Raw genomic sequence first — 21,530 nt, forward strand, 5'->3', positions numbered from 1 at the left:
AGAAATAAATTATTATAATGTATTGCAAATTTCTTACCCAATGTTTTGTGTTTTGTTTGTATTATCTTGGCAAACAATACCAAAACCCAGTGGAAACAGAATTAAACAAATTAAACACTCTTTGAAATCCCTAAACCTAAACCATGTCATCCTTTCCCATTTTGAAATCCCTCAATCTAAAACATATCATAGTTTTCCACTCAAACACAGTAGAGGGACCTAATACCTTTGTGTCTCTTAATGCTATAAATACATTTTGATACTTTTATAACCGTGATTTTACAGAGGTCACAGTGAGGTATCATTTATTTTGGTGAGGGTAAGTAGGCTATTTGCCAGCAGATATAATCTCTTTGTTTTCTTACAAGGAAATGAAATGACAGCATTTGGAGGCTGTTTCAAGGATCCTGTGTGTTACAGTGGATCCTGGCGGAGATGAATTGGTGGCCAGTGTATAGGTGATCTTGCCAAAAATGAATAGCAATGCAATTTATCATACCCTTCTGTAATTTATCTCACAACCGTGTATTAGATTAGATAAAGACAGAAAGACATGTGAATTGGATGGACTGGACTAATACTGAAAACTTACACCTGCTTTTATTGAGGCTGACAGGAAGATTTCTGTTGCCTGCATTGCAATCAGGATTTGGCTTCACATTTTTAATTTGCTTTGAAGTATGATCTTGTCCGCCAAGGAGAAAAAAGCTAACTCAACATTAAAGTTTGTTGATTGTGTCTGCTATTTCTTATTCAATACAAATTTGTTCCATCATATATTTCACATTCAATCAATTAAAAAGTGTAAACCTAAACAAAAAACCCCTCAACGCTCAGAAGCTTAAAAAGAAGAGCAAAAAGCAGCTGTGAAACTGCTGCAAACACTCATTACATGCTACACCGTTTTCAAGGTAACAAACCAACAGTTTATTTTGTCCCCTTCCAACAAAATCCATACTTCAAAATCCACTTTTCTTACCAAATCGGTCTGTCTGTAAGACAAACAGTGTGCAGCTGGGAGTGTTTACCTACAACAGCAGAAAGATGTGCAACACTGCCTTCACATTCAGGAATATCACCAGCTACCTTCTTTAGCTCGTTGTGAGCCAGTGATTGATATCTGTTCTTTTGCATTGCTTTCCTCTCATATCTCTTTGTCCCGCTGCTATAATCGATCACAGATTTTTCCATCAGGCTTCATGTCAGATTAGGATAGTGAACATGACTGGCTTAGAACAAACTGCTTCAAAGTGCACTGAAGCAAGCCTGGGACTCAAACTGCTCCAAAAGGGATTGTTTTGGGCACACCCTTGAAGAGAGTGCAACAGCAGGCGGTCAGAAATGCGCTTTTATGGCAGGGGTTTGGGATGGCTCCTCTCTGTGGAGCCTGTTGTGATCACATTTCCACTGTGGGCTGGGTGTTTTAAGTGAGCTCATCCTTTTCCTGATTCAGGCAGAAATTTCTGCTTAGGAGTCCATGGATGTACCTGGCAGGACCTGCACACATTTTCTACCTGAGGCTGGAGCTGCAAACTCACACACAGCTTCTGTGTTAGTGCTTTATGTGTGCTACCAAGAGCTGCAAGGAGTGAACACCTAACAACTTTCTCTGAATAGAAATAGATTTTAAACATTCACTGTGACCAGTCTTCCCAGGAGAAATAAAATATGAGTCCCTTACTTAAACAGTTCTTTGGAGGCTTACTGCTTGTTTTTGTAGTGCCTAGCACAATTGAGTCTTCATCGTGGTGGGTGTTTTAGGTGTATCTGTTGTATAAATAACAATTTTTATTTTCATGTGAAGAGCAGAGCATTACTTAGAGAAGAGGGCTATAAGGATTTGATCCAAATCTGGATCAGTGATCATGGATGAGTTAGCTGACAGCAGCTGCCCCATGGATAGGAGTTGACCCGTGGCAGCTGGGTGACCTCTGAGACTTCCAGAAGAGGAACAGATGTTAAACTTTTACCTGGGTTCGAGAGAAGACAAGAATGCAGTGGATGAGAAGTGTTTTGAAGAGGATCACCCAGTGTCCAGTGCAGGACATCCCTGAGCTGAAACAGGTGCAAAATTGCTGAGGCAATTATCCCATGTGCTTGCCCTGTACATGTAAGATACATAGGACAATCACTGCTGGGTCCACACCCTGACCACAGCTGGAGAGCCAGTAAATAAATAATCATAACAGTCAGTCCAACCACTTAGAGCTTGTAACTCACACTGGAACCCTCACTGAAGGAACTGTAAAGGACATTGTGACACAGAAGTCTCATTACCCATTTGACACAGCAATCCCCTTTTTCCTAACAATGATGGCATCTAAGCCCAGGACCAGCATTAGGCCACTAAAAGCAGTGCTTGCACAGCCCACAGGAGCATGAGCTCTGACATCTTACACTTAATCCCAGGGAAGACACAGGCAGTTGTGCATTAGTGTAATACTCTTAAAGAAATTCTGAATAAAAGGTTTTTTGCTATATATGTGTAAAAAACAGGCACTCCTGGATTTTGCCATGTGAGAGTGAGTACTAGGAGTGCCTGAAATTACAGCTTTCTGGAAAGAAAAAGCCTAAAAAATCTTGAGAGTCAGGAAACACAGAATATTTCCATCAGGATCTATTACTGGGATGGGGATCTTTCCAAAAATTTTGAGGTGAAGTGTTGCTCAGATGAATGTGCTGCCAGAGCAGAAGGCAAACTGTGAGATAAATACTCAGGTACTCATGGGCTGCTGTAACCCTGCACCAGGTAATGGTCTGGGGAAGTTTAAAAACAGGATTGAAAAAAAGTACAACTAAAATCTCGCACTCTGCCAGGGTTTTCAGCACAGACTTTGAAGTATTTCTGTGTGCTGCATGTCCTGGCTACTCTTCCTGTTGCCTTGCAGAGGTTCTGAGGCTATGCCTGAAGACAGCACTTGCCCTAAGGAACAACCTGGGATCTGCCTGAAGGCAAAGGATGATGGCCAAAGAAATCTGGAGTTTGTTACCTTGCAGGTGAACCTCAGGCCAAGCAGCTGATTTGAACTCTTGGGTAGCTAACCCACACAGCAGGAAAGGTTAACCCGGATTACTGAGGGAAACCTCATTCTGGGATGATTTATGGAGAGGGTACAACTGCCCTGTGTGCAAGCAGGGGCTGCAGATGCCATGGTTTAGTGTTCAAATGGCTTATCCCAGTGTAAGGTCATTCATCACACATTGCTTTGGACTCCCAGGCCAATACATATCAAAGTCTGTCTCACAACAGGCACAGCTTTTTCAGCTCCCATCTGCCCACAGCAGCCCTTCCATCCTTGCTAATTACATCCCTGCACTTGATTATCTCAGCTGCAGCTCACCCCAGAGCCACAGCCATGCTGGTGTGCCCCAAGGGGGGATTGTGTTAATAAACAAAAACAAACACAAGGTCTCCATTTAAGAGCCCATTTCAAAGCTCAGAATTTGGAAGCTCAGACTCTGGACAGCCACAGTCCCATTTGTGTTCCAAGACTGCTTTATTTGTTTCAATTTTCTTGCTGTAATTCACATTCTCATGGATAAGTGGCAGGATGCTCCCACTAACAATGCATGGAGGGGGTCAGTGTCTTTTGCAGACAAAAAAAAAGAAAGAAACACATAGAGGAAACAAGAATTATGAGCTTGAGAGGGAGCCACAGGAGCAGGAAAGCTGATGCTGTGACTGGACTGTGGTGCAGGAGAGGCTGAGAATTCCAGGTGTTCCCAGAACAGGTGTGAGAGGGAAGCAGCACTTTCAGGGAAGAGTTTCCTGCCAGCTGTTGTGAAAAGCATGAAGAGCAATTAAAACAACCTAAAAATAGGAAGGTCTCTTCCTTTTTTTTTTTTTCCCCAGTGCTTCCCAAGGCTTTTGCTGACCTAGATAGAGGTAAGGGAACATGTCAGGCCTAATGCACAGGCAAAAATTGCTCTGTTTATTAACCAGAGCCATGCTCTGAGGCAGCACTTGCAGCCCAAGCCTTGGAGGAGCCAAGAGCTCAGGCTGCAGCTGCTCAGCAAGGTGCCCTGGGGCCATGCCAGGAGCACTGAGGGCAGCAGCAGAGCTGCCCACCCAGCCAGAATGCCAAGCAGAGGGGTTAAATCACCATTTTTAGGACATAGGTGTTTATTCTGGACATCTCTGTACCCGGGGCAGAGGGCACAACACCCAGCAAGGGCCATGCAGTTGTGCACACCTGAGCACTTGGCCCTTCCCAAAGGATGGAGCAGACCACCACAGCAGCCTGGAGCTCCAAGTGAGATGCTGCTGAAGGCTGTGTAGGCTCACAGCCACAGTGAGTTTTAGGATTGGGCTTGGAGAACAGTAGACACTAAAAAACAAGCTTAGAATGCCTGGAAAGGAAATTTGGTTAGTGCACGCCTTAAACAAATCTGATTGTACCAACAGCGTTAACATTAAAGGAGTAGGGAATAGGAAATTGTCTAATGGAGCTCTAATTATAATTCCTTTTGTTTTCCTAAAGAACATTAAAAAGCCATGATGTGACCAACGACTCAAGCCCAAAAAATACTTCCAATTTTATTTCTACACTCATTGGGGCCCCTTGTTAATTTACAGCTAGTGAAATAATAAACAAAGCTGATCTTCTCATTTGCATCTGACACTATAGAAATGGTAATTTTTAAAAGGTTACCCAGACTCAGTTCGAAGCTTTGATTTCTGTCATTAGCATATTTAAGTCTAGCTTAAGCAAGGTTTCTTCCCTGAAACACTCATTTTGTTAAAAGCTATTTAGTGCCCATAACCATTCTGCTGCTCTCAAAATATGATGCCCTAGCAGGCCAGAGCTAACCTGTGCACATGAAATAAGTTTAGTTTAGTGTGGTGTTAAAAGAGTTTGGTCTCTGGAGCAGTCACTCTGCTTAATAACATATAATCATAAGCCTTCTATTTAGTTTTCATTTAACTTGCCCCATACAAACAATGAATCTAGTTTAATTAAACGTTCTTTTAAACAGCAAAAATGACACTGGTTTGTATTTTTTAAAATCTATACGCCACAGGGCACCCTCAAGAAACAAAATCCTCATAAAGAGGTTGTAAGATGCACAGCTAATAACACAGAGCAAGTTTGACATTTGCAGGGTAATTTAGTGAACCAAGTGCTTCCTCACAGGCTTCAGCAGCAGCACAGTGGCTGCAGTGCCATTTAATAGGAGATGAAGAGCCATGTTTATAATAATGCTAATAAACAGCTAATCTGGAAATTAGACTAGCATGTGGCAAAGGGCTGTTGTGCATATATAATAAATGCTCTCAGTGCTGGGGGAAGGCTGTCAGCTGCTGCTGGGAGTGTTAATCAGCTGCTGGTGCTGGGGGGATGTCAGCTGCTGCAGCTTCCATCAGCAGCCTGGGGTGGCCAGGCAAGGCACCCATGAGTCCCCAGGCTGCACACAAGGAGTGCAAAAATGCACACTACCCTAAAGGATGGTGATAAGGCAGGAAAGGGGCACTGCAGATGCCTCTTACAGAGCTTAAAACAGCTTTGAGGTCCTAACATTCAGGGGAATGGGTTTGAGCTCAACAAGAGCTCAGTTCTCATCCCAGTAAGGGGTAAGGAGAGGCATTAAGTGTTTGAGACCAAGTTGGATGGGGCCCTGAGCAACCTGGAAGGTGTCCTGCCCATGGCAGGGGCTTGGAATGAGATGATCCTCAAAGTTCCTTCCAACCCAACCATTCTATGACTGACCAAGCATCCCCTTTCTGCTTCACTTTTCTCTGATAGTATAAATCTGGTCTACCCCTGGCCAATAAGTAATTTAAATCCTCTTTTATTCAGGGCATCATGAGGTAGAAGAGGTAAATGAGGTAGAAAGGAGTGGTAAATGCTTATTTTTCTCCTTTAGAAGAATCAGGATGTTTAATAAAGTAAGTATTAGGGCAATGAAGAAATAAACACTGAAAGCATCTCACTCATTACTAAAATGAAAATGCTTGCTAATATATGCAGTGCACCTGGAAATGCCCATTCTAGTAATTACAAAAGGGAAAAACACCGGGGAAACAGGCAAGCATGAAGACAATAGCCATTAGAAACAATATTAAATTAAGCACGCCTTTTGAGATCTACAAATTCACTGATTAAATTGTGCATTACAAACCCTGCCTTGACTTCACTCAGCTGGAGTCCTGGGGCAGACCTGCAACACATGAAAACAGCCTCTTGTTTTGCATTGAGATTAAGTCTGGGCTGTTCCTGACTCTGCTTAGTCCTGAGGTTCTTTAAAACACAAAAAATAACCTTTTTCCCCCTCACCCCCCATATTCCAGCTAGCTGAAGGAATCACACTGCCCCAGTCTGAGCAAAACAAAGGCAGAAAAAGGGCACTTCATGCCATGCAGCATTGAGCTTGGCAAAAGGCATAAAGCCCATCAAAATCAGCAGGAGCCTTCTCACTGACTGAAAAGCTCTTGAGTGTGGCCACTCCTGAGTGTTGGGGTGAATTTGGCTTCATCCAGGACAGGGAGCCAGAACAGCTTCTCACACTTTGTTTTGGCAAAGGTGCCTTTCAGAGTGGGGCAGGGGAATTTCCCTCTGTGATTCCTACCCCTCAGATATTCCCACACCTGGGGCAGCTCATGGGGCAGCAAATGTGAGCTGTGGCTCTCTCAGGGCACTCACACCAAAGGGATGTTTGAGTGTTTGTGCAAATAAAGGATGGAATTGAGACCAAAACGCGACCTTCCTGGTGACAAAACTGCATCCTCTTACAGAGACATGAGAAATGAGTGAGGACAAGTTTATTAATTCGTTCATTGCAGTGCAGGGTTGTTTATCACCATTTTCCTATTGCTGATGAGATTTCCAGGGCTAATGGAAACTCTCCCACTTTCTCCCGTTCTCTGAGAGATCTCCTAAAATTGATTGTGGAAGCCAGCAACCACTTCCAATTGATTTTGTGTCATTAAACATTAAAAACTGTGTGCAGCTCTCACAGAGTCCTTGCTGCTGGAAAGTGGGCTATTGTCTACCAGCAGTCCCAGTTTGCTGCTAAAACAATGGATTGTCTGGGAAAGGGGTAAAATTACATAGAAAACTATTTTAAGGTGATACTTTCTTGTAACAACACACACACACATAGCCTCTGCTCCTTCCTCTTCCAAAACCTTGTAGATAGGCAGTTGTTTAATTTTTCCAGCTTTTGGCTTTATTTAGTGAGAAGACAAGAGATAAATAAAGATAATTTCTGCTTCTATCCACCCAGCCCCTCCCTGCTTTTCCCTAGGCAATGAGGTGCTTGTGTTTTGTTTGTTTTTAGAGAATCTCCTAATACACTTCCTCCCCTTGTTCCCTCAAAAATTTCCAGCAAGCCAGAAGGATACAGAACCTTTGAGAAGCCTTTGGTCCCAGGATAGCAGTTCATTCCCTCCATCCAGAGGCAATCTGCACGGTGCAGATGGAAATTCCCTTTTAGCTGCTGGTGGGCAGTGGGAAGCAGGGAGCTCCTGTGCCATTGCAGGCTGCAGGGCTCATACTTGGTGCTGATCACAGTGAGGGATCTCTAGAGACACATTTTGGGAATCTGCATATGTGAATGAGGCCTTTCCAAAACCCAGTCTGAGAGAAGTGAATTCAGGATGAATCTGTTCCTTTCATACCTAAAGAAGAGAACCCTGTGGCCTGAAGCTGACAGAAGACCAGGAGAAAAGGGGAGTCCCACAGACCCTTTTCACTCCACAAACCCTGTACACCTTTCCCACATTTCCATTAGCTGTACCCAAACCCCACAGCACTGATGGGCTGCTGAGGGACAATGGGGAGACGACAAACCAGCCACCTGGAATGCTGCTGAGGGACAATGGGGAGATGACAAACAGCAGGACCAGCCACCTGGAATGCTGCTGAGGGACAATGGGGAGATGACAAACATCAGGACCAGCCGCCTGGAATGCTGCTGAGGGACAATGGGGAGATGACAAACAGCAGGACCAGCCACCTGGAATGCTGCTTTGCTCAGATGTCCTGACCACAAATGGGAAAGCACTCTGACTGAGGGACTAAGCCTCTGCTCCTGCAGGGAGCACATTCTAGAGGACAGCTTTTGTGCACCGTTTCTGGCTTGGTAATTAAGGCTGGAATAACCCATAAAGTGACAGATAACATATTAAACACCTTCTGTGTCTTAGGAAGCACAGACTAGGTGTCACAAATGGAGACTCATATGGCCCAGCTGCCTCAGGCCATATGGTCACCCTGCTCCTCGCTGTGCCACGTTCAGAGGCACAGCAGGGTGGCAGTGGGGATGCTCCAGGAGCAGTGGCACATGTGAGGGTGACAGGGTGGTCATACAGAGCCCTGCTCCACGGGCTTTCTCTGCTAGGGTTTGTGGACTTGGTTCAGCTACTCAATTTGTGGTATGTAGAGCAGCCAAAATAATTCTATGCGAAATACAGAGCCGAGAGCAGATGAAAATAGAGCTAATAATACAGTCATTAGGAAGGGAGCCAAGGCACAAATTGCAGTGTTGAGTGTGAAAGGAGAAGTCAGGGGAGGGAAGGGACTGTACATACCCAGTGCTGCTCAGGGGACACCAATGTGTCCCCAAACACCAGCTGTCTGTAGCAAGGGACAGCAAGAGGCTGTGTGGCCAGACCTGTTGTCTTGGCACAGGACAGCATCCCAGCAGGATGGTGCTCAAGTGCAGGTTGTTCATGGCAGCAGGCAGGGCAGGGACATGTCACAGCACACATTTGTGCCACCAGGAAGATGGGACAAACGCCCTGCTCTTACAGAGGTGCAGGATACAGCTGTGAGGTGTCTCCAACACCAACATGGGGCTTGACTGAGCTGCAGCCAGGTGTTTCAAAACAGCAAAATGACAGCCCAGGAGAGTCAGGGTGGTGATGAAAAATAATTGCCAGTGCTTGGATGGGCTGCAGGATAGGGTGTGGGACTGGTTTGTCCTGTCTTGTGAGGATGGCAGTCCCACAGACAGAGCTCAGCCTTGGTGTGCTCTGTAAGGCAGGCACTACACCAGAAGTGGTTAACAGCAGCTGAGCAGTCAGGGATATTTTACTGCCATCTGCTTGATAGCCAGTGTTTCTGATCCCTCTAAGGTCAGCCAGTGTGTTTTGGTTTGCCCTCAGGTGAAAGTTGATGATAATGCAGCCTCTCCACTGGCCCTTCACCGCACCTATTTAAAGCTGCTCAAAGAGCCTCTGAAACTGCATGTCCTTAAGCAGAAAACTTCAAGTGCCTTTTTGTGCCAAGTGCTCTTCAGTTTAGACCAATCTTCAACTTGAAATGGGAGGAAAGTCCTTCCAAAGAGTAACAAGAGGGTGATTAAATACACACTTCATAGAGTCGTAGAATGGTTTGGGTTCAAAGGGACCATGAAGATCATTCAGTTCCAACGCCTCTGCCATGGGCAGGGACACCTTCCACTAGGCCAGGGTGCAAAAATCCCTGTCCAGCCTGGCCTTGGACACTTCCAGGGATGGGGCATCCACAGCTTTTCGGGGTACCCTGTGCCAGGGCCTCACCAGCCTCACAGGGAAGAATTTCTTCATGATATCTAATTTATCTCTGTCAGTTTAAAGCCATTACCCCTCGTCCTGTCACTCCATGCCCTTGTCCAAAGTCCCTCTCCAGCTCTCTTGGAGCCCTGTTAAATACTGGAAAGGTCTCTGAAGTCTCCCTGGAGCTGTTTCTCCAGGCTAAACCACCCCAAGTCTCCCAGTGTGTCTCCAGAGCAGAGGGGCTCCAGCTCTCAGAGCATCTCCCTGGCTCTTCCCTGCACTCCTTCCAACAGGTCCATGTCCTTTTTGTGTTGGGAGCCCCAGAGCTGGATGCAGAGTTCCAGATGGGGTCTCAACAAAGCAGGACAGAGGGGCAGAATCTCCTTGCTGTGCTGGCTTCCTGGGATGGAAGTGCACATTGCTGAGTCATGTTGAGCTTCTCATCAGCCAATATTTGTTTACAACATCCTTCTGCCCAAGATGATCAAGTCAATTCCCCTCCAGATGAGCATTTCTGCTATAATAAAAATGCTGTGGATGGAGCAAACAATGCAACTCCACACTTCTGAAGTATTGACTGAAATGATTTCTCTCCACTCTTCTTGCCATCAGCTTTCTCTGGTGGCTCCCATCCAGTCTGTTGCATTCTTAAAATGAGAAAAAAATAAATCCCAATTTCTTAATCACATGTAGTGGAATGGTAGTGATTTCCCTCAATATCTCTCTATGCCTCTAGGGAAATATAGTCTAGGCCAATTTCTGGCATCTCTCTTTCCTAATCCCCTATGTACACCAAGGCAGAGGGTTTATTTAGTGGTGTGGAAATGTCCATGACTTCAATAATTTTTGCCTGCTCTGTTGTCTCATTGCTGGAGGAAAAATGTTAAAGGATTTTTTTTTTTTTATAGCACTATGAACCTAAAAAATTAAACTTTTTGCTGAAAAGTTTTTGTTTACAAGTAACACCTAAAATTGCAGTAACAGAAGGCAATGTGAGACATATTCACACTCCTTTGATTTTCTTTGTTCCTGTAGAGGATTTCAATGTATGTAATGAATTTTCCTGTTTAATAAAGGCACTCATGGCCTCTGCCAGAAATTTCTTATCTTCTCAAAATTTTAGGCTAGAGAAATAATTTTCTGTCCACAATACAGATGAGGGACCAAGATTCAAAGACTTGAACCAGATTTCTAAAATTGTTGTTATGTCTAAACATAAGAGAAAAAACTAAATGGCAGTTCAGGAGCTCACACTGTGTGAAACCAAGAGGAGCTAGTAACTATTTTTTCATCTTTCAGTACCTGAGTGTACCAGACTCTGTCCCTCAGAGTGTGACTGGGTTCACCCATAAAGCCTGTGCAGGATGAACGTGCCCTCCCAGCTCTGAGGTGGGGACTGAGTCTGTGTCCAGTGATGGTGCAAACATACTAAACACAGAGCAACACATCCAGAAAAGCACAGGAGAGTGCTGAGGGTAATTAAACAGATGTGAGGATGCTGGCTGTGTCACACACAGGCAGGCAGGGTCCCTCTTTGCCAGGGTGGCAAACATGGCTCTTCTAAATAAATGTTCCAGATGAGCCGAATCAGACTGAAAGGTTTCCCTCTTTGCTCCTCATTCCTTTTACAATGCAAAGCAGAAGATACCTATGCCAAAGCATTTCATTTCTTCCATTTTTATTGCCAGCCTTCAGGCTGCCTCATTCTGGACCTGCTGCAATCCAATCTGCTCTTGCTAATACTTCAAATATAATATTTATAACAGCCCAGGTTGAACCAAAGGCTACTTGCACTGACAGATGTCACAAGCTATAGCTCTCCTTTCCATTTTATTGTTTGGTAGCTTCTGGCAAAGAGGGAGAGGATCTGGTAATGAAATGCTCCTTCTCTGCTTCAAACTCACAGGAACATTTTGCTGTGCTGCCTATTATTCATGGGGGAGTAATCAAGTAGTAGCTGGTTGGTTATCAAAGTGTTATGCAAGGGAAGTTTACATGATGGCAGAGGATAAGATATATTTCTGATTTAATTATGGAGCTGCAAGCCCATATGAAGTTTTATTCTTGTGGTTTTGGGGGTGTGGGCAAACGTGCAATGCTATGGACAGAAGGGCCCTATTCTGTAACAGGGGAGTAAAACCATTTCTCTGTAACTAAAGATAATGAGTTCTGCAGGACTATAAATAGGCATGGAGCTGTTTTGCAGATAAAGCATCTCTCTGGTACTTTGTTACAGCAGAGCAATGGGGAAAATTCTGCAGGGAACAATCTTCTCCTGGCAGATGGCTGGACCAGGAGACCTGCTCAATATTTTCCATGTCTAGTTTTCATGATTTATACAACATCATCCCTTGCAAAAGCAATTTTGAGAGGACATTATGATTCCATGATAATTCACTGTACTTGAGAGAAAAGAAAAAAGCCTACATAAATATGTGTATCCCCAATGGTTGGAGTTAACAGACTTCTTCAAGTCCTGTTTCAGTTTTTTAACTTCCTTGGCTAGAACCACATGGATCTTTTTGCTAGCTGGCTGATTAAGCAAATTTCCATGGGAATAATAGTGATTTTGGGGGGGTAGTTCAGAGAATGGTCAGAGGGGAAGAAGGGGGGAGAAAAGACAATCAGGCCCTGAATTGTGCAAGAGCTCAGTCTCTGGGAAGTTCCAGACTGAAGATTCAATACCAGACTGAAGATTCAATACCAGACTGAAGATTCAGTACCTCCTGCCCTAGACCTGTGCCACAGCCACTACAGCACTTGTTAGCTCTCTCTGGGGAAGAAGGACATGATAAGAAGTGGAACAGCAAAAAAATCTGTTGGAAGGAAAATATCTTTCCTCCAGTCTCCATTCAAGTGCCACATAGGGGACAGTCCTTCTTCTGGTCCTCATTAGAAAGAGAAGTGTGAATCAAGGGACAAAGTAATATCCAAGGGGAGCAAAAGGCTTCAGGGAGATTTTTTTGCCCAGTACAACTCACTCAGTTTAATGTTGCTGGCACTGGGAGAGTTTTGCATGGCTCTGTTATGAACTCACTCCACATTGCAGAGCAATGGGACACAGCTGCTGTCCAACAGCAGCATTTTCCAGAACTGAAGATGGAAATTGCCATGCTCTTTAGGACATCAAAGACCAGAAATAAAAATATTTTAGATCAAGAAAATGTCAGGGCCAAACTGGGATGATACAAAAATGTACAGACCAAAGAGTTCATGATGGGCAATGGCTGTAGACAGATGATTTTGAAATTAGCAATTAGTTTTAAATCAAACTAGCAATTCACTTAAAACCAGACTAAGCAAAAGGCAATTAAGTCAGTAAATACAAAAACACTGTGAAAAATAAAATATACAACTTTGCTTATATTTACAGCTGCACTCTGTCCTCCACCCTTGATCTTTCCACAAGCACAGTGTGGAAACAAGGCTCAGAGTTTTCCAAAGGCCACACACCAGCAGAGTGCAGAAATCTGACTATTTGTTGGGTTTAGTCTCTCTTGATGTACATCCATGGCTGCAGGATAGCATCCACTGACAGCTCCTACTTCACACTTCTGCTCTTTCCTGCAAAGGAGCTGTGCTCCTCTAAATTCACTTTTTTAAAAGCAAATCACCCTGAAAGCTGGATGCCCTCATCTTGTGCAGATTTAATCTTAAATCCACAAAAAAATTTTAAAAGGTATTCTGAATGCAAAGCAAATAGCAGTTACCCTATTTCAGGAATGGACTGCAGCTGTATTTGCTCTTGGGCAGGGAACAGTTTTCACTTAAGCCATGGTGAGAGGAGGACACAAATCCCAGAATTTCATTGCCTGGAGGAATCCCCACAGCACACACATTTGGGTGTGAATTATCCTCTGCTGGAAATGAGCCTGAACTTATTCTTGCTGCTCTTGGACACAGCTGGCCAGGACAATTTACATTGCCTGGAAACCAGGAAACAGAGCTTACATCCAACTGGTTTTGCTCAACTACTATTTTCTAAAAAGCCCCAGCCTCAGCAGCCCTCAAGAGGTCTCTCCCACTCCTTTAATTTCTTAATACATGTAAAACCAAACAGAAGAAAAACAGAGCAGAAGGTTCATTCAGTTAAGCTCTAGATTGACTTCATCCAACTTAATGCTTTTTAATCACTCTTTGAACAAAAGATTTAGTCCTCATAATCCTCCTTTTGCTCAATTTGCTGCTCCTTACTTTATGAAATCTACTATTTGTTTGGTTCCTCTGATTCCCACCCCCTAAATGGGTCTGTGGGAGGAAAATAGGGGGCTAATATCACAGGGAAAATTACTTTCAGGAATAAAATAGACTACAGTTAACAGTGCCAGCTTTGCTTTTATGGCCCTTCATTGGAAAGGAGCATGCAAAAACTCATGGAGCACTTTCTGTGGGGTAACCTGATTGCCCACCACAACTTCTCATCAATCTCCAGAAGCATGATTGCAATTAGATCTGCTGATTTCAAAGCTAATGCAGCCCTTTCTTGGGAAGACTGAGATTTCATTTTAGATTTAGAGATATTCCTGTTGTAGGCTCTACTTCTTGGCAGCGTCCAGCAACGTGGTCGCCCCTCTCCCAACCATTTGACTACACACAATTTTGCCTACATACATTTTGACTGGACTGTGATGGAAATTGCCAAACCCAGCCAGCATTTGGTGCCAAATTTGGTGCCTCTCAAAGGCCCTGAGATTCCCTGCAGAGCCCCTGGTGCTGTGGGTGTCTGGCTTTCACCAGCTCCTCCCTTGCAGCAGAGAATAACTGTGCCCTGACAAATAAGTCAGTCTTTACTTTCCAAACATTTATCTCTGATTCATTGGGCCTTCAGGTCTGCTTAGGAGAAAGTAATTCAACCTCAGGATTTCAGCTGTGAAGAAATACACTTGTGTGGGCAGGAGGAGAGCCAGACCCACAAATCACTGTCTCCCATCACTCAAATCCTGTTCTACCCTGGATTTCAACTCATGGGTTTTCAACAAAATCCTCAAGAACTTTTTGCAAAGCCCAGAGCTATCTGTGCTCACACCTTTCCTAATTTTCACAATATCTATCCCAGGTGAGCTACAGACTTGCTTATGCTAGAACATTTACAAAGTAAAAAATTAAATGCATGTTTATCCTTCTTAGAGTCTGTAAAGCTAAAAATATATCTTCCATTACTTCTTCATTTAAAATAAATTAATTAAATATCACTTTTAAGATACCATAAACTATTATGCACTTGAAAACATTTATTCTCCAAGTTGATCACAAATAAATATAAGTGCAAAGTAGTCTAAAAGTACTGAATTTTATCTTTCAATTAGGCAATTTCAGTGAAAGTCCTTAAGAAAACTAATTGCTGTGTTTCCTACCATTCCATAAGGTCAGACAGATGTGATCAAATATACCTAACACATAAGATATCCTCAAAATTCTCCTGCCATCCTTTTCTCTTTATGAGAAATGAAGAATATGCCCTTAAACCAGGTGAAGCAGAATATTCCATACTCCTAGACTTGAACTGTATCTGGATTGTTTTGGAAAACTGGAACATGATTTCCTCTGAATAACAGACAGAGCCCCAGGCACTTTATATGTTCAAAAATTAAACTTACAACTGGCATACATCTGGCAGTGATCCTGTACACGAAATCCATTTGGTTGGCCAGATGGCCTGAGACTTGCAGCTTTTTAATCTCACGCACAAAGCACTTTAGGCTGGAAAAAACAATAAATACAATATAATACAGCATTGTGACAAAAAGCCCCTTTTATTGGTTTTCCAGCTATAGGTATGGGAAATTATGGGTAAAGTAAGTAGTATTTTCACACTTTAACTTCCTAAAATGTGCTGTATTTGTGACTGCATTCTTTTCTCCCCCATTTCTCCTATCTCACCAATCCTCAGTGAAGGGTGAGTGATTCCTTAGGTACGAGGCTGGATGCTGGAGGCAGAGGATGGCAGGATCTTCCACAACTCTTCCTTGATGAGCAAGAGCAGAACTGCAGGATCCTAATATCTCTTTTACTTCTGCACTCTTTGGGATAAAAATCCTACATTGCCTTCTGCACTAAAAACAGGGACAGCTTTAAAAAGTGCATTTTTCTACTGTCAGTATCTTCAAAGAGCCAGGGGCCAGAAAAAGCAAACACTCCATTTCCTTTACTCTGAATGCACATTTCTTTTTCTCAAATACCTTTCTGTATGTAATTGGGGAAAACCTGAAAACCTTTCCTCTCACTGACTTCTGCAGGAGTTGCAGTCCTTCCCCTGTATTTGACTGATCAGTTCCTGTGCCTTTACCTCCTTTTTAAGCCACATTCTATTAAAATCAATGTAAAACTCCCACTGAATGTGTGCTCTGTGAACAGCCATCCACTAAGGCACCGTGATATCACCCCACAAACTTTCACCTGACCCACCCCACCATTGAATGAGTGGCATCAGGACAGGAACACCTTGCTGTGAGCCTGTGTTCAGTGCTTTGGTGCTCTCTGCAGCACAGCAGAAGTGTTTGCACAGCTGTGTGAGTGAAGCAGAAGCTCAGCCTTGCCATGTCCCACCTGTTCTTGCACTAAAGCTGCACTCACCCCCTCCCAGAGCTATCACTTTCTCACCCTCTCTTTGCAAAGGGCAATGGACCATCTTTGGCTCAGACTTCTGTTATTCACCATGCAACTAATTCACCCAGAATAGCAGGGTGTAGGACACACAGATGACTTCACTCACTGGCTCGTTTCATCTTTCCAGTGATGCCTTTCTTGCTGGCAGCTTCAAAGGCATCTTAGTGGATAAACTGCCTGACCTACTAAAAGAAGTACAAAGAGAATCCCCTTCTCAATTAATTCTTGTGCTCCAAATTCATACTCAGATTTGTTTCTGAGCAGCTTTCATTTCTGTTAATCAGCTACGACAGTTTTAGCTCCCTTGAGCTCTTGCTTGGCTGCAGAGCTCCTCCTGTACTGTAATTTTCCCAATTGTTTTAGGAAATGCTGCTGCTGAAATGGCAGAGGGCTGCACCTCAGCTGAACTGAATCAATACCTCCACCACAGGAAATTATTTCAAATTCATTAAAGTTAAAGCAAGCAGATTTATGACACCTGAGGCTTCTGCCCCTAAATGTTACAGAGACAGCACATATGTCCTTATTGCCCAAAGACCTGGTCCAAATGCTGCTCTGCACTCAATTCCATAAACACAACTAGCTGAGGGAGGAGTGCTCCACACACCAAAGATCCTACAGTAAATTTGTGCTTCAAGGCAAGAAGGTGAATAGAAAAAGAGATGTTCACAGCATAAATGGAAAATAAGCCCTGTCACTGCTGTCCTGCAGCCAAGAAAGTGGAAGCTTGGTCAGGGTTCATCCAAGGTCATGAGGAGTGTTCAGAGTGGGGCTGGGAGAAGGGGTCAGTGATCTTCTGTCAGCTCTGTGCTCTCTGCCCTGAGCACTGGGCTGTGCTGGTGTTCCCAATGGATGAAAAGGAAGATGTGTGGCTCAGAGTCAAGATCTGAGGATTTGTAACAAAAACAAAGGGGGAAAAAAAGGACAAAGCTACAGTAGTTTAACTACTAATTGAGGTGGTTACCTACAGCATCTGAGGCTTGTAGACAAAGATTTGAGGTGAGAAGCAAAGCCATTAAATAAACTCTTTTCCTCATTGCCAGAATTCCCAGTTCCCCCATTTGTCACTTGCTGAATTCTCTTCAGCTGGACAGACAGACACACAGCACAGCTGGGAGCAGAGGACTTTAATTCAGACACCTCACTGCTAATTTATGAACCCAACTCCAGCCAAGCAAGTTTGTCAGTGCTGGCCCCTGCCTATAATGCTATTAGTATTCTGGAGGGTCTACTGACGATTTCATGCCAAATCAATTTTGGCACATTAAAGTGATTTGTCAGAAATCCAGCAAAAGAGCTTTCTTAATAATTCAGCTCTCAGACTCTGCAATGCTGGTGGGAAGGCAGTACGTGCCTTCGTAGGTGCCCTCAATTAGGCTCTAAAAATTTCAGGAAGATTTTACTGGAATTTAAAGCATTATTATACTTTTTTTTTTAACTTTTGTTTTAATTTTAACACTGAGTTGTAGTTTGCTTCAAGGTAATTTTTAAAGAAAAGAAATAAACATTGTCTTTAAGGAAAAGTATTTTCACTTGCAAAATTGAACATTAGATTGTGAAAATGTACACTAGCAAAGTATCCTTACACTACTTGATGTTAGCCAGACAACACTGCTGTCTTTCTGCCAGAGCAATGATGGTGCACAAATAAACAAATTTATCAGTGTCCTTTGTGGGACATGTATCAGCTCCTTCCAAAATATTCAAACTTCTCACCCCATATGTGGATTCATACAAATGTGATAACCCATTGGTTTTAGATTTGTCAATTATACACATCTGAGATGGAGGATTGCATGAACTGACTTTATGGGAAAGGTTACTCACCCATAAAGGAAAAGTACTTACCCATAAAGGGAAAGGTACTTACCCACTCAAAGCTATGAAAAGAAGCATTAAATAGAAAGTTCCTCTTGCCTTTGTGCTTGGGGTGAGGCAGGTTCAGAGGTTTAGTAAATGCTGACAGGTGGGAATGTTAAAGAAGATGGAAATTTAGCTGTTCTCTGGGTTGGACATGCATTAGCAGTCACTGGTTTGGGTTTTTTTTGTTGAATTATATCAGTTAGCAAAGAAAGAGCCAGGGGTGCTAAATAGTTTGAAATGGAAACAGCCATCATCTGACCTGCCAGCTCATTTAACAAGTGTTTGAGTGAATGTGCTGCAGCACAGAGACAGAATTGTCTGAGGTCCATCCAAAAAGTGGTGCCACCCAAATTCATGACAGCTAACCATAAAGGAAAAGGCAAATAAACATTTCTGCCTTTCCATTACAGAATTTACCATCTATCCCTCTTTATGGGGCTTGGATAGGGCCCCAGCAGCAGCTGAGGGCTTTGGGTCCTGCTGTCCAAGATCTCTGGCATCCCCATCAGGCAGAGGTGACCCTGCCTGGCACTGCCACTTGCTGGGCACTGCTCTTGCAAAGCTCCCCAGCACCCCAGGAGTGCCCCACGCTCTGCTCAGGGCTGGGCTGCCAGCAGTGCTGCCAGCCAGGAGGGCATCTCCTCCCCAGGGAATGTGCCCACTGAAAACTGCTGTTGGGGTGACTAAAAATAATCTTAGGGAACATAAAAATTACCCCCCACAGCCTGTAATGTATGAGTCTGGTAATGGATCTGAACACAAATGTGTGTTACAAAAATGGATGTCACATTCAGGAAAAATCAGTATAATTCCACCATGCAGCATGGTCAAGGAGACCTTTACAAGGGGACTAAAGACAATGTCCCAAAAACAAAGAGCTTATTTTGCTCTAGGTAAATGTACTGATATGCATGGGTAGCTTTTCCAGTTCTGGCACATTGCTTCAATCTTTTCTTTCCCACCATGTGAACAAATGTTTGCCTGCTTCAAGTTCAAAACAGGCTTTCCAAGGCAAAATCCATCCAGATGGTCACCAGACTAAGGGGGGAGCCTCAGATTGCTCTAAACAAATTTTTAAACCAAATAAATTGTTTTCTACAGTGTTCCTCACTGATGATGCCTTTTCTGCTGTTGCTCATGACACTGATAGAATAAGCTGCTTTTGTTGATTAAAGCTCCAGAATCCCATAGGCAGCCTAAATCCTATCAAAAGGTTCATCTTCTCAGATGTTCTTTTTAAGTTCTTTAACTATGGTTTCTGAATTCTCCTTACTATTTCAATCCTCATGGCTAAGCCTTCATGCTATCTTTATGTAGTTCCTGGAAATGACATGAGCACTGCATGCAGTACATATTTAGTTCAAAATAGCATCTATGTTATTTTTGTACATGTATCCCACACAGAATTTCACTCCTCATGTACTGCATGGTAGTGGCAGAGTCAGCTGTGATTAGCCCAAAGCAGGAGGGTCTTCATCACATCCCAGCCCTCCACATCCTAAGGTGCTGTGCAAAATCCCCTTTCCTAGACAGGGAAGTTCATAACCAACACCAGAGTGCTGCACAGCACTGTGTGGGCTGGGGGATGCTGGAGGAGCTTTGGGACTGCTCCATGCTGCAGGATGCTGTGGAGCAGGTGAGGAGGGATCTGGGCACCACAAGGCAACCAAAGAACTTGAAATACCCAGCATCAATCCCTGCTCCACTGGTGTGTGTGACCTTGGGAAGCACAAAAATCTCTGCCTCAGTCAAATGGGGAAAAATGTGTTTCCTCACCTCCTGCAGCCATCAGGCTCCATTCCTGAAAGCTGCTCAGAGCCTGTGAACACAGTGTAAGTAAATAGATTGATAGTCTGTCCATTAACTTTGGATGAGACCTTATAGGCATTGTGCTTTTCTCTCAGTGCTCAAAGTAAGCAATTATCCTTATTTCCATCTGTTCTTTCCCTGCCTGTGTCCTTTAAAAGTTATGGCAAAGGCTGGTGAGGTCAAAAGACTGCATGCCTCAGAAATAAGCAAAGAGAAACAAAACCCCTCATCAAAGTACATCTGCAAAATATATATCTACACATAGGATCAAGTCTGAAATTTTTGCAAAATATTTTGTGAACCATCATGAAGATTGTCTTTGAGGCTTGGGTGAGTGAGCCCTCCTCATCAGCCTGTTCAGGTCAATGGCACAGCTGGGGTTTAACTGAATAATTTCTGAGTATTGGCATGTTTTGGTTGCAAAACACTTTCATTCTACAATATTTGTAAAACTAGCTCAGAAATGAACAGAGTAATTGACTTATTTGAGAAGAAAAATCACAAAAAAACTTAGTACAGCTAGAGAAATCCAATTCAACAGAAAAATCACTTCTGCCCAGTAAAGCCATGCTCACCCACAGCAATTGCATTTTTTACCAGATGTTAAGAGACCTATAAAATCACATGAAACAAGACAGCTAAGTATTGGCTTTGTACAAACCCAGCTGCAGGAAGAATGGGAGCAGCCTCTCTGTGAGAAGGGGAAAGGCAGAGTGGTGATGTGGTACCAGCACAGCTCTGAAGAGAGAAAAAAACAGTTGTGATATCCTTAAAATTGCAGTCCTAAACCTCACATATACGTGGGCTCTCTCTTGAACTCTGTTTAGCTGGTGCCAAATATCCTCCTAAAACTTCTCTATAAATCTAAATTGCCATCTCCTGGGGAAAGTGCAGGTTCTTACCTGTGTTAGAGATTCTCTATTACTCTGCCTGCATGAAGGTTTAGGAAATGATGTTGCAGCCCTCTTTAAACACTGCTCTGCTGGTAACAACATATTCAGAGACTTGGAAATATGATGAATAGTTGGGAATAAATTCAGTTTCATTGCATTTGAGTCTAGATAGTGTGTTTGGTTTTTTTATAATGCATTCTCAGCAAGCTTTAGCATCTTTCAGGTACCAGGGGAAAACCTGACCTGCAGCAAGTGCTGTGGGAAAGCTTTTCAGAGCAGCACTTGCCTCACCTCATCTGCAGCAGGTTCAAAGGACGTGGGAAAGAATGGCCAGGGAGTTACTGCTCTTTCTCACAGGTATCACAGGTCCTTCAGGGAAGCAGAGATCTGTGTTTCCAGCTCCACAGAGTAGAAAATCAGTGTTGGTGTAAAATCAGACAAGAACAAGGGGTCAGGAAAGCTTTGAAAAACTTGCTGGACACTCTCAAAACTGAACAGGGTTCAGTTCTCTCTCTCAGTGAGAGCAGGGGGAATGGTTTCTTTCTCTTCCAGGATGATTTTCATGTGAATTCAGTGGGATTATGAGATGGTCCTCCCTCTTCCTAAGTGGGACGGTGTGAGGGATAAAGGTCAGACATGGAACATTTCCAAAGGACCCAATCTGGCATGCTTTGGCTTTCCAAACATTTTTAGAGTTGTTCAGATCCTGCTCAGAAAAGAACAGAATCACTGACTTCCTTGGTAAGCATCAAAAGAGGAATGAACACAAATTGACACCTGACACTGAGGTTGCTCCTGAATTCATATTGCTCCCTTTATTCCATCAGTGCACACAGGACACCTCAGTGCCTCTGGAAGCCTGGATTTCTGCCAAAGGCTCT

This window comes from Catharus ustulatus, chromosome 7 (genome assembly GCF_009819885.2).
Source record: "Catharus ustulatus isolate bCatUst1 chromosome 7, bCatUst1.pri.v2, whole genome shotgun sequence".
Classification (NCBI taxonomy): domain Eukaryota; kingdom Metazoa; phylum Chordata; class Aves; order Passeriformes; family Turdidae; genus Catharus; species Catharus ustulatus.